The sequence below is a fragment of the Sturnus vulgaris genome, unplaced genomic scaffold (assembly GCF_052056855.1).
Source record: "Sturnus vulgaris isolate bStuVul1 unplaced genomic scaffold, bStuVul1.hap1 Scaffold_195, whole genome shotgun sequence".
Lineage (NCBI taxonomy): Eukaryota > Metazoa > Chordata > Aves > Passeriformes > Sturnidae > Sturnus > Sturnus vulgaris.
The window spans coordinates 8,581,857-8,595,374 of NW_028276170.1; the positions used below are offsets into that span (position 1 = coordinate 8,581,857).

General features: G+C 55.2%; 1 long non-coding RNA gene and 1 pseudogene across 1 annotated transcript; one reads left to right on the plus strand and one right to left on the minus strand.

The window, feature by feature from the left end:
- Nucleotides 1–272: 272 nt before the first annotated feature.
- LOC148218058 (class II histocompatibility antigen, B-L beta chain-like) lies at nt 273–2,824 on the minus strand (annotated as a pseudogene).
- Nucleotides 2,825–11,929: 9,105 nt separating this feature from the next.
- On the plus strand, nt 11,930–12,709 carry LOC148218059 (uncharacterized). The gene is made up of 2 exons (XR_015800641.1): nt 11,930–12,067; nt 12,486–12,709. It is a non-coding gene; the product is annotated as an uncharacterized LOC148218059 (long non-coding RNA).
- The last annotated feature ends 809 nt before the right edge of the window (nt 12,710–13,518 follow it).

Below are 13,518 nucleotides of genomic sequence, written 5' to 3' on the forward strand. Positions count from 1 at the left end.
TTCCCGTGCCGGTGCTCGGGCCGGGATCTCTCCTGTTCCTTCTCTCAACTCCCGGGCCTCTCCTCAGCCAATCAGAGAATGCGATGGAGAAGATTCAGCCAATCAGGGAGAGCAGCTGTGATGACTCACCGGTTGCCGGGCAGACCCGCAGCACCCAGTGTTCCCCACCTGGACTCCACCCTCCCCTCCAGCCACGATCCCCCCGCGGGGTCCTCCCGAGTCCCTCCCCAGTCTCACCCCACAATAAAGGGGACTGCGGAAACTGGGAAACTTTACTGGGAGCACTGGGCGCAGCCGGGCTCCCAGCGGGGCTGAGGAGAACACACGACACCCCCAAAATCAGTGTGGGATCGGAGCAGGGGGTCCTGGCTGCGTCGGAGGCCACAGGGCGGGGCTGAAGCCTCTGCTGGCTCAGTAGAGCAGAGAAAAGGGGGTGACACCCGGTTGGGGGCCTCAGGGGGAGCACATACGCTCCGGGACACCTCCCCCCCCATCTTCTTTCACAGGTCGAAGCCGAGCCCCAGCACCAGGAAGACGAAGCCAAACACGGAGCCCCCGATCCCCATCAGCACCTTGCTGCGGGCGGTGTCTGGTGGCATCTCTGGGGGTCTACAGGGGTCAGGAACCCCCAAAACCTCTCATGGACACCCCGAGACCCTCCAAGCACCCTCCCAATCCCCCCTAGCCCACCCAGGGCCCCCTTTAACCTCCTCCTAATCTCTTTCCAGCCTCTCCAGGACCCACCAAAGCCCCTCCTGTCCCTCTCAGGGTCTCACAGCCCCCTCCTACTTTCCCCCCACTACTCCGGGACCCCCAAAACCTTTTCCAGTCCCTTCCCAGCCCCTCCGGGACTCACCAAGCACCCTTCCACTCTCTTTCCAGCACAACTAACGTCATTCCAACTCCTGCTTTTCCATCCCCAGTCTCCTTTCATCCCCTGCAGACTCACTCAAGCACTCTCCCAGTTACACTCAGCATCCCCACACTCCTTCCCAGTTACATCCAGCACCCGCAAACTCCCTCCCAGTGCCCACCAGCACCTCCGGAACCCCATAACTCCCTCCCCAGCATCCTTCAAATCCCTTCCCAGCCCTTCCAGACCCCGAGGCCCTCTCCCCATTTAGACCAGGCTCTCTCCAACTCCCTCCCAGTTACTCCCAGCACATCCCAGTGCCTCCCCCGTACCGAAGTGCTGTCTCAGCGGCTGCTCCAGGTTGACGTGCTCCACCTGGCGGGTGTAGTTGACCCCAAGCCAGGGGTGGTTTCCAGAAGCACCAGGAGCTGGTGGGTCCATTCGCCGTTGGCGACCACGTCGGTGGCTACCACGTGCTCCGGGAGCTCCTGCTGGCCCTGGAACCATCTCATGGATGTGGGCAGAAGTCCATCACGGAGCAGAGCAGGCGGCCGGGACCGGGCTGGGAGTTCGAGGGCACCAGCGAGATGGAGACACTGGGGGGCACTGGGAGAGAGTGGGGACGCACTGGGATCAGCTTGGGGGAACTGGCAGAGAGAGGGGAGGGGTGGTGTGGAACTGAGAAGGACTGGGAATGGGCTAGGAGAGACTGGAAATAGACTGGGAGGGACTAGGAATGGACTGGGAATACACTGGGGGCGGACTGGGAGAGACAGGAATGGATTGAGAGGGAACTGGGAGAGTGGGTAGAGGTCTGAGTTTGAAATGAGAATGAACTGAGATCAGACTCGGAATGGACTGGGAATGGGCTGAGAAGGTGCGGGAGGGACTGGGGCCTCACTGGGGGGTACTGGGGCAGCACTGGGAGGATCTGGGGGAAAAGCGCCCGGCCCTGGGAGGCCGAGTCCAGCGCGGGGCACTCGGCGCTGCGGATCTGCCTGGCAACTGATGAGTCATCACAGACACGCGCTCTGATTGGCTGAGAGGCGTCAGTTCCAACCATGCATGAGACAAATGCGCGGGGGGGCACCAGGATGGACTGGGAGAGCCACGGGGGCCACTGGGAGGGATGGGAGGCCCCGGGAATCGGCACATGTACGCCAGGGGCTCTGGGGTGATTCCCAGGGAGGTTTTGAGGGGCTCCAGGGTCATTGCCAGGGCAGGGCCTGTGGGGACACGCTCTGCCCCACGCTCACGTCTGCGCTCCACGAGGAACGGGGCGTACAAGTCGTAGTTGCACCTGCAGGACGTGTCCACCCGAGCCCGATAATACTCCAGTAATTCCGGGTCGCTGTTTCGGTACTGGGCCAGTTGTTGCCCATGCGGGGTGTCCCCTACGTAAAGCCCCATATCGCTGTCGAAGTGTGCGAGCTGCTCCCGGTTGTAAATGTGCCTCAGCACGAACCTCACCTTCTCCGTGCTGTTAATGAAGTGACACTCGCACTTTCCCATCCTCTGGAACACCGCTGTGTGTGCAGGATCCCCACCCCGCACCCCCTGTGCCCCACGGCCGCCATGGGACCCTCCTGCCCGCGCTCCCACTTCCTCTTTCCCACCCTTCCCCCAATTTCCTCTCCCCTCCCACCTCCAGCCGCTTCCCAAATCACTTTTGGTGTCCCATTCCTTCCACTTTCCCACCCATTTCTTCCAATCCCCAACCCTCTCTCCCTCGATTTTGAGGTCCCACCCTCCCCTTTTCCCCACTTTCCGACCCTCTCCCACCCCTTCCTCACCTTCCCCCAATCCTCAGCCCCTCTCGCTCTTCCTTTGGGGGTCCCCTCCTCCTCCCCCTTCCATTTCGGGCTCCCACTGCCCCCTTTTCCCCCTTCTCCCCTCCCGCTCACCCGAGAGCTCCGCGCCCGCACCAGGGGGTGCTCCCAGCACCACCAGTAGGGCCCCAGCTGCCGCCACTCGCCCCGTGGCCAGCGCCCAGCAGGTGCCGCCAGCCCCACAGCAGCCGCTGGGACTGCACTGGGAGCACCAGGCCGGAGCAGGGCCGGGCTCAGAAGTGCCGCGCGCTCTGATTGGCTGAGAGCACTTTTGGGGACCCGTTTTTCTGAGGCTCCCCCTGGCAACTGAGGAGTCATCAACTCTTCGCACTTTGATTTGCCGCAGCGCGCTCCGGCTGCTTTTGGATCGCAGCTCCGGGTGGGGTTTCTTTGCGGAGGGGGAACCTTGGGGCGCTGGGCAGGTGGGAGCTCAGGTGTGCCCAGAAATGTGTGCCCAGGTGGGTGCGGGATCTCAGGGTGCCCATGGCGAGGGCTGGCCCCATGCCAGGCACCCCCCCAAAGTCGCTCTGTCCCTGCCCTCGGCAGCCGCACAGGGGACAAAAAAATGGAACCGAGAGTTCCTGGGTGGGGATAAGGACCGGGAGAGATCCCTCAGCAAACTCCGGCACGGGACAACAGACCCAGCCTGGGCACAGCGAGGGAATTTATTACCAACCAAATCACAGCAACATGAAGAGGAGGGAAAGAAATCTCTCCAATAGCTTCCTCCCACCCAACGGGGATCACCAGGACCACGGATCACCAGGGCTCTGCCCAACGGGGGTCACTGGGGATCATCCAACACCGATCCTCCCGTGGGGGATGGAGCTGGAGCAGAGCACGAAGCTCTTCCCACACTCGGGGCACTCAAAGGGCTTCCCTTAGTGGTGACTCCGTTGGTGTCGGGTCAAGTGAGAGCTCTGGGTCCCTTCGTGTCTCCATCATTCGATCGGGCCTCTCCTTGGAGTGGACGTGCTGATGGGTGATGAGCTCAGAATTCCACATTCCAGGTCTTCCCACATTCCAGACCGTTCCCTGGTGTGGATCTTGCGGTGCTTGGTGAGGTTGGAGCTCCAGCTGAAACTCTTCCCACATTTCCCACACCCATAGGGCCATTCTCCAGTGTGGATGTTCTGGTGTTCCCTCAGCTGGGAGCTGTAGTGGAAGCTCTTCTCACATTCCAAGCACTTGTGGAGCTTTTCTTCCTCCTCCTCTCACATTCCAAGCACTTGTGAGGCTTTTCTTCCTCGTCCATCCAGCCGTAGCTTGGGAATGACAAATCCTGGTTTGGGGAGAAAAACAAGGTGGGGGCTCCTCGGGCTGGAGGCTCCTCCTGCCCAAATCCATCTCTAGAATGTAGGAGGTGTCTTGCGTCCATGAAATTCTCCAAAATATCAAGATTCAGCAAAAAAAAGCTCCCAAGGTGTTCCCCATCTCTGATCTCTCCACTTTGGGGTTCCAGAGGTTTCTCTTCCCTGGGATGATGGGGGTCCAATGGCTCCAGGGTTTCCCCCTTCTCCAGGGTCCTGCTTAGGGATGATCCAGGGGCTTTTGGGGGTCCATGGGGTCCCTTCTTCACTGATGCCTCACTTTGAGATCCCTGGGATCCCAGGGGTCCCTCCTCTCCAGACTCCCCCCCTTTCCAGGCTGCCGGAGATCACCCCTCTCTGCTGTCCCTACTCTGGAGGTCCCAGGGGTTCCTCTCCTCTGCTCTCCCGGGGTCCCCAGGACCAATGTCCTCCCCCCTGCCGACACTGGGCAATGGCCACATGGACCCCCAGAAGATTCCCCCAAGGGGCTCAGCTTTGGGGTCCTGCAAGATCCAAACATACACACAGAAAAAAACCTCCCAGTGATGCCAGGCGATATTTGGGGTTCAATTCCTCAATCTGCGAGCTCCAAACACACCCCAATAAAAAAACCCTCTCAGGGACCCCCCGATAGATTTGGGACCAGCTTTCCCTCCCCGCTCACCTGCAGGATGCGGTGGGGGCGACGGTCCCGTGGCCGGGGCTGCTGCTGCCACAGGGAGCACAGGAACCTCCTGTTTCTCCTTCTCTGCCTGCTCCTGCTCCTCCTCTTACTGCTCCTCCTTTTCCTATCTTCCTCCTCCTCTTCCTACTCCTCCTCCTTCCTAATCCCACCTCCTCCCCAGTTTCTCCATTCTGTAAATTGAGAGTGGAGAACTTTGCTTGTTTTTAGAACTAGAACAAAGATCCCAGATGGAACAAGCCTTGCTGGTTTTAGTCAGAAGCATCAGTGACTAAAGGTCACGTTTCCTTTGGTTTTGTCCCTTCCTTGTTCCCACTCAGTGTTCAGGCTGGACTATGGGGTGTCCTTGTTTGCTGCATTTTCAGAGTTCCTCTTGGTTCCTTCGGGCAGTAGGCTGTGCCCTGGAGGATTCTTTGTGCTCCTTTGGGACACAGAGAACCTTCCAAGCGTTCTTTCCGTGAGCTGCTGCTGTGATGTCACAGGAGCGTTGCCACATCCCAGTGGTGCTCCCGTTGCTGTGGGACACAGAGGCCTCAGTGCCCAGAGGCTCTGGGTGCCTGCTGACTGCCGGAGGATCCTCCTGCCCGAGGCATTCTCGGCAGCCAGCCCAGCCCTGACCCGTGTCCGTGTGTGCCTGCAGGGGTGCAGCCTGCAGACGTGTGCAGCGCGGCCACAATGATCCAGCAAGTGGTTGCTGCAGTTTGCACTCTGTACTCTGTGGCTTATTCGGGGTATTTTTTAACTCACTTGGCAAGTAAGTCGAGGTTTTATCTCGGTGCAGCATCTGTGGCTTTGGGCTTGCTGTGTGCTTTCTGTTCTTCCTCTGGACCTTTGAGTTGACTTTGTAACCAAATTGCCATGAAGACACCGTTGGTTTGGGAGAGTTCCTGCCAGCAGCTGCAGCTGGAAAAGAGGGTGTCTGCAGCCAGCGAGGCGTTTGCAATGAGGCCTGGGGGGTTCTGTTCCCTCGAGCAGGGCGTCTGTGGCAGTGGAGCCTGGAACTCCCTTTGTTTGCTGACACAGCCCAGGATTTTGTGCTGTTCTCTTGCTTGCTCTGTGAAGGGACTGTGGCTCCTGGAGGGATGCTGTGAAAGCAAAATGTTCTCTTGGGGTTGCCTTGCTCCGTGGCATTTCACACAACAGGCAATTTTTTTCCTACCAGCATCTGGTTCATGTTCCCTCTCCCATTGCAGGGCACCTCATGCGTGGATCCCAAGCAGCTCCTCCTTCGGTGAGTGGGAAGAAACCTCTGGTGTTCAGAATTGTGCAGCAAGTTGTGAGCTCTGTGTGTGGCAGCTGAGTGCCATCCTGGGAGGCCGAAGGAAAGTTCCTGTCAGGGTCTTTGCAGCAGCAAAGGGATCCCTGGCAGTTTTCTCCTTTTCTGCTGAAGAGTTTTAGAAGAGCTGCAGGTCTGGTTTTGCAGGCAGAGGATTTGCCTTAGCCATGGTGAAATATCGAATTCACATATTCAACATTCAACACACATTCACGAATTCAAGTGACAATGTCACTTTTAGCCCATTGTGTGAACAACTCTGAACTCTGTTTCTGCTCCGTGCAGCTGGATGTGTAGCTGAGGATAAATAAGGTGGTAACTGAGATAGAATTTCCTGTCCCTCACGCTGCTGTCTGTCCTCAGGGCACCAAAGCTGCATCAGCACCTCCTCTGGCTCCCTCTGCTTCCAAAGGGGAAGAAGACAGCAGTGAGCTTCCCGCTGTTCTGGGGGACGATGGTGAACACCCCGTGGTTTGGGAATACAACAGCAAGGCTCCCGCAGTGTGGGACAAGGACAGTGGACATCTCCCGGCACGGGAGGAGGATGGTGGATGTCCCCTGGCATGGGACAAGGATAGAAAAGCTCCCATGGCGTGGGATGAGGGCGACGGACATCTCCCGGTGTGGGATGAGGACAGAGGACATCCTGTGGCTCGGGAAGAGGAGGGTGAACATATCCCAGCACGGGATGTGGATGGTGAATGTCTCGCGGCTTGGAAAGATGATGGAGAACCTGCAGCATCTCGGGAAGAGGATGGAGAACCTGCAGCATTTTGGGAAGAGGACACTGAACCTCCCTCCGCTGCGGGATCCTGGGCTGAACATTCTGACAGCAGCACAGCCCTGCAGCCAGAGGGGACAGGGGAGCGGTGCCTGATGCAGCTGAGTACGTCTGTTCTGTTCCTGTGTGCCAGAGCAGGGTGCTGTGTGTGTGTCTCAGCATGAGCTGCACCCAGTGCTGCTCTGCAGCTGAATGTCACCGAGTCATTCATTGTCCTTCCCCAGCTGACACCAAGGGGCTCATGGCCCCAGGGAGTGGGGCTGCATTCTGGCTCTGCTGCAAGGGGGGGTCTCCATCTGGGAGGGAGCATCTTCCACGTGGTTTCTTTCAGGGAACATCGTGAGCGTGGGGGAGCCTGCTGAGAAATACCTGGGACTGGAGCAGATTGGCCAAGGGTAAGTGCATGGCAGTTCCTTCTGCACAAGCAGGGCCCAGGTATTTTGCTGGAATCAGGAGAGCTCCAAACACCTTCAGACACTGGGGGATGATCCTGCTGTCTCTCAGTCCTGGTCAGAATTGATAACTGTGGTCAGAAGGCAAAGGCCCCTGAGGCTGGCAGTGTCCTGCCTGCAGCAAGGAGCAGGACCTGCAAGATCTTCTGTGCCTGGAATTTGATTGCCCTAAAGAGCAACTCACCATCTGGTGACTCTCAGAAAACAGTTCTCAAGAAGAACTAATAAGTGCTTTTTTCAGCATAAGTAATAAACCCCATACATTCAGTAACAGACACAGAGCTGCTGCACTCGAGGGGAAAATGCATCACCTGCCTGATGACAGGGCCCTTGTGGATCCTGCAAGTCTTAGGCAGGAAATGCAAAAGGATGAAATACATTCTTTTCCAGTTCTTTAGACACTCACCCCCCACCTCAGGTTTTGAACTAAAGGAATTCAGTGTGGACATTCGCTCCAGCCCTTTTCCTTCGTGTTGGGCTCAGTTTTCTCTTGCACACCTTGCCTGGCAGACGGCTGGTGGCTGCTGCACTGCTGTTTGAAGGGTCGGTGCACGCAGGTGTTTTGTGAATGCTGCAGGCAGCAAAGATCTCCTGTCTGGGCTGCCTTTCACTCCCAGGGCCTAAAGCTCTGATTCTTTCTTCTCTGCTGTTTTGTCTCCAGGGCTTTTGGAACTGTTTATAAAGGACTCGACAGGGCCACTGGAGGAGAGGTCAGTGCCACCACGTCCAGCACGTCTGGCAGCTCTCGAGGGCTTTCCCCTCTGCTGGGGGCTGTGGCTGCAGCTTCGGGGGCCCAGCAGAGCTTTCCTGCACAGGCTGCTCCTCTGAAGGCAGAGCAGTGTCAGCCTTCAGAACACAGCTGGGACAGACTTGGTGCTTCTGAAGTGCCCAGAGGAATGCAAGGAGGGCAGTGGTGTCTGTCAGAGCCGGACACCATGGCTTGGTCTTCATATCTAAAACCATGAATGCATCAGCAGGTGGAATTGAGGCTCAATTTATCTTCATCCCAGCCTTGGACAGGAACACTATTTAGCAGTTTTTCCTTCCTGCTTTTCATCTTCAAAGGCCTAATTAGGCCTAATTAGGGAGAGATCATGCTTGGGCTCACTTTGGGGTTTTAGTCCTACTCCAGCTGTTCACAGAGAGAGAGGGAGAGAAATGAGAAGATGGATGTCCAGAGCAAAGCTCTCTCCTCAACGCTGCAGTTGAAACACAACTGGGTCTGGTGTTAGTGACAGCCTGTGACAGTGGATGTCTGTGTTTGCTTTGTTGTGCAATCCCAAACAGAGCAGTGGCATTTGAAATCCTGACCAAGTCCCATAGAGTTGCTAAAGGGTTCTGGGCTGTTTTGCTCTGTTTCACAGCACCAGAATTACATCCTGCTTGCAAAATGTGTTTAAATAATAACGATTATGATGATGATCATCATCATCGGAGTGGTGATAAACTAAGGCCATTTGAGAAGATGCAGATTCTGTAGGTGCAGAAAATGTTGTTAAGAGCTTTGAGGCTGACAGCTGAGGGACCATTTCTGCAGAGCTTACAAGGCCAAATGTCTCTGGCCACATGTCCTGTAAGCAGCCCCCAGCCAGCAGAGGAATGGGCTGTGGGAATGGCACTTGCTGAGCTCTGGTGTCCCATGCCAAGGCAGTTTAGCACAGCCTGGCTCTGTCACTCCAAAAAGATTTGTTCTGTGTTTGCTGTGGTCTCCTGCCACAGACCCCTCCAGCTAAAGGTCTGCAATGTCACTTCAGGTGGCCATAAAGAAAATGAGTCTCAGAGAGCAGAACAGGGAACGAGCTGTGAATGAGATCCTGGTCCTGAAAGGCAAGAACCACCCCAACATTGTCAACTCTTTGGACAGGTGAGTGCTTCAGGTCTTATCCTGTGCAAGGGCCCTGTGTTAATCTTTCATCCATAGTCTGTAGCCTGTTTTGAAAAAGCCTGACCCGGCCATATCTTCAACAACAGCCTGGCAGTTCACTCCCTCCATGCTTTTGTTTGTTTTTTTCTTCAAGCTGAACCCCTTTGCTGTGCCTTATGACAAGTGCTGATAAACCATGGCAGAAATTATTTCCCTTGGCTTCTTCTTCCCAACTCCTTTCCATTGCTGCAGATGCCAGGAAGTCCAGGTTTCCAGAAATGCCTCATTTGCCCATTTTTCAATGGCCTTGCCTGTTTCTGAAGGGACTTTGTGCAAGGTTTTCCAAACAGTTGATAACTTTTGTCCCAGCTTTTGACCTCCTTGCCTGGATAACTCTGGAAGTTGCATTGCCTTGTTCTGGAGGGAATGGTGGAACTGATGAGTTCAGATGCTGAACCAGCTGGGGGCAAGTGTTGTGGTTCCACACTGATCTGGGCTGTTGCTAAACTGCGTTTTTCACTTGCTTGCCATCTAAGGCATCTCCTTTCTCACAGGTGTCTCCTTCTCCTTCAGACTGTGCAGATTCCAAGGCCTGTGCAGGAATGTCTCTCCATCTGCTCGTGTTCTCATTGACAAGTGGCCTGGAAACAAAACTCCACTCGAGGCTTTTCCATGGGGAAATTGAGCAGTGCACATTCATCTCCATGCTGTTGTTTTCCTGTTCCAGCTTCCTCGTTGATGAAGATCTCTGGCTGGTGATGGAATACATGGATGGAGGAACTTTGCAGGACGTTGTCAGACAGACACACATGGCTGAAGGAGAGATGGCAGCTGTCAGTCGGGAGGTGAGGGATCCTGCTTGTGCTTCCCATGGCTTGGACACGATGGTCCTTCCAAACAGGCTGTGAGAGCAGGAGGGGCTCCATGCTCAGGGCTTTGTTTCTGTGTTGTTTTTAAGAATTGGAGAAGGAAGAGCCTCTGGAGTCAGTGGCCTGCCAGTATCACTACACTTCTACTCTGTTCTTGTCCTCTTTCCTGCTGCTGTGGTACTCTCTCTGTCTTTCTTTGATTTGATTTGATTTGATTTGCTGTTCTCAGCTTTGCCTTGAACCATTTTCCTGGAGCTTGTCTGCACTGTCTCCTGGCCTGTCACAGCAAAGTTGCTGCTGGGAGAATTCCAAACTGTCCTTTCTTGTGTGATGCGTTCTGGCCACTGATTTTTACCCTTGTGTTTCTTGTTGTCTCTCAGTGTCTGCAGGGCCTGGATTTCCTCCATTCCAACCGGGTGATCCACAGAGATCTGAAGAGCTCCAACATCCTTCTGGGAATGGCTGGCTCTGTCAAGCTGGGTGGGTGTTCGTGGCCAGGCACGGTGCTCCCGGGGTGTGAGTGTGAGGCTGTTTCCAGTGATGGTCAGAGCCCCACAAGTGCTGCTGCTGGCACTGCCCGGCCCCTGCTGCCAGCTGAGAGCGGCTGCCCCGTGCAGAGAGCTCAGGAGAGGAGCAGAGTGTCAGGAGTGGCTTTGCTCTGGGTATGGCCCTTCCAGAGGGACAGGAGTTGGAATCTAAACTGCAAGGGAATCAGTAAAAGCCACTGCATGAACGCTGAGGGTTTATTTAAGGGTCCAGTTCCATCATTCCTTGGCCACAGCCCTGAGGACTTTTCCAGCTGACTTCACTACTGCATTCTCACACTGAGAGTGGGGAATCTCTGTGCTTGGTTTCCTCATTGCAGCTGTCTTTGACAGTGTTTGTTTCTGTCCTCAGCTGATTTTGGCCTCTGTGCTCAGCTCAGCCCTGAGCAGGACCAGTGCAGCTCCATGGTGGGCACTGCTCACTGGATGGCCCCAGAAGTTGTGACCAGGTCTCTTTATGGCCCCAAGGTGGACATTTGGTCCTTCGGCATTGTGGCCATCGAGATGGTGGAAGGAGAACCTCCTTACTTCAAGGAAACAGGGGCTGTGGTAAGAGGCAAATTCTCCAGGGTTTGCAGAGGCCTGTGAGCACAGGCTGACCCTGCACTGGGAGGAGCTGCTGGAGGTTTCTGCATATTGGGAAGGGAATTCCCAGAGGACTCGAGCCTGAACACAGATGAATATTCTGCAGTCTCCAGCAACAATTTGCTTTGGGTTTCAAATTGTTGCAGCTCTTCTGTCAGTGAGGATGACCTGAAAACGTGCAGCCAGTGTATCAGCTCTAATGTTATCTTGCAAAAAAACCACAAACCAACCCCAAAACCCATCCCCAAACCCAACAAGTTTTCTGAAGGAGTTTCTTAAAGAGGTTTTTAAGAGAGGTTTAAGTTGAACTCCCCCCTGATTTTTCTCACTGGGAAACTTATCTAAAACATGAAGATGATTGCTTAACATCCCTGTAGTCCAACATATTTCTTTCCTAGTCCAAGCTACTTTCTCTGTCATCAAGCCTGAGCTTTCAGCAACCCCAACCTCCTGTTCCTTGCCTGGCAGTTTCTGGGATGGAGCATCAGGAATTCATTTACTTCAGTGTCAGTGGCACTGCAGACATGTGTTTGATGCAAGAATCCTTTGAAATAACACACACAGACCACACTGACTCTTGAAAATGGCCTGTAAAGCTGGTGTCCGTATTTGGAGGAGCAAAATGTGCTGTTTCTGATGGAGGTTCCTACTAACAAAGTCAGACAACGAAATGGCCTCTCAAGGCAAGATCATTTGGATGTTGCAATGGCTGTGGCTGCATCAGGGTTTGGGGTTATTGGCTGGCATAGAAAAATGAGCCGTGAGCAGCACCTCTGCCGGGGAGGAAACTGCCCCCGGAGCTGGGGCTGAGTTACCGGGGTCGATGTGAGCAGCTGTGGGTGTGAAGGAAGCTGGCACAGCGCTGCCTTTGCTTTTCCTGCAGGCTCGGGCTCTGATCCGGCAGAACGGGACCCCGCAGCTGCAGGAGCCGCGGCGCCTGTCGGCTCTGCTGCGGGACTTCCTCGAGTGCAGCCTGGACTCGGACGACGAGCGGCGCTTCTCTGCCCAGGAGCTGCTGCAGGTGAGCGCGAAGCGGCTGCAGGGGAAACAGCAGCGCCAGGGAGGGCTTTTCTTGGGGGGGGACCTCCGATAATCTCCAGCCTCGCTGCTTTTCACACGCAAAGCAAGCAGAATCCTCGCCTGGTTGGGGTTGGCTGGGTCCATTCGAGGTCATCTGGACCTGGTGACCCACAACGAGAAGGGACATCTTCAAGTGGGTCAGAGCCCTGCCTGACCTGAGCTTGGATGCTTCCAGGGAGGAGGCACCTCCCACATCTCCGGGCTCCCTCTGTCAGTGTTTCCTCTGGTAAAAAAAAATTCTTCCTTAGACCTAATCTGAGCTCGCTTCCGTCTCTTGAGTTTCAAACCATTCCCCTTCGTCCAGGAACTTGACTCTGGAAAGTAATGGTTCATTTCTTTCTTTTTTATCCTTTGGGCAGCACCCATTTTTATCATCAGCCAAGCCTCTCTCCAGCCTGACCCCTCTGATCGCTGCAGCAAAGCAACCACGGGTGCAGCAGAGGAGACAAAGCACTTGAGAACAGCTTTTTGTTACAGTAGTTAGGACTAGTTAGTTATGGTAGTTAGCACTGCTAGTTAGTTAGGGTCGTTAGGACTGTTTGTTATGGCAGTTTTTTGAATAAAAACTCTCTTAAAACCTCAACACCCTTGTGTCCCTGCCTTCTCCCCCTGTGACTCAGCTGCCCCGAGCAATGCGAGGGGAGAGCGAGCCCAGCCTCGCCCAGAGCTGAGCCCCGGCAGAGCCCAGAGCAGCCTCGGCATCTGCAGAGTCAGCCTGGAAGGAGGCGCTTGGAGCCTCCTCGGCTGCAGCCGCCTCTTGGTTACAAACTGTGCGTGGTGGGAAATGCCACTGGTTCTGCAAGAGGGCAGAAGGGGTCCGGGGAAGGCCCAAGTGCTCCATGCAAGGGAAAAACCCACCCAGCGCTGGAGAAAAAACACGCTTTTATCCCCTCCAAAAATGTAATCCTAGACCAAGTGGAACAGGGGAAAGGGAGGAACCCCGGACCTTCGGGCCCTGCGAACCAAAGCGTCCCGCGGGTGTTGGTTTCTGCCGGGCTCGCTGCCCCCAGCCCAGCCCAGCCCAGCCCAGCCCAGCCCGGCCCAGTCCAGCCCAGCCCAGCTCAGCCCAGCCCGCGGGCAGGGACACGCGTTTGGAGGAACCTGCGAGGGCGAGCAGGTGAAGGGGCTCCGGCAGTGACGGGTGAAAGGAACAGGGTGAATGTGACTTAAACAAACCCTGGGAATCTGCTTGGCAACAGGGCCAGGGACTTGTAGGTAAGAAGGAACGAAAGAGATTGTCACTTCTAGAAAATGGTGCTAATTGGCATGGACTGTTGTTCAGCCAAGGCTGTGTTAAATTCTTGAACTAGAGAAGAACAGACAAGAGAATTATGAATATTGTTTTACTAAAAAAAAAAAAAAAAAAAAAAAAAAAGCAGGTGTGTGTGGTGC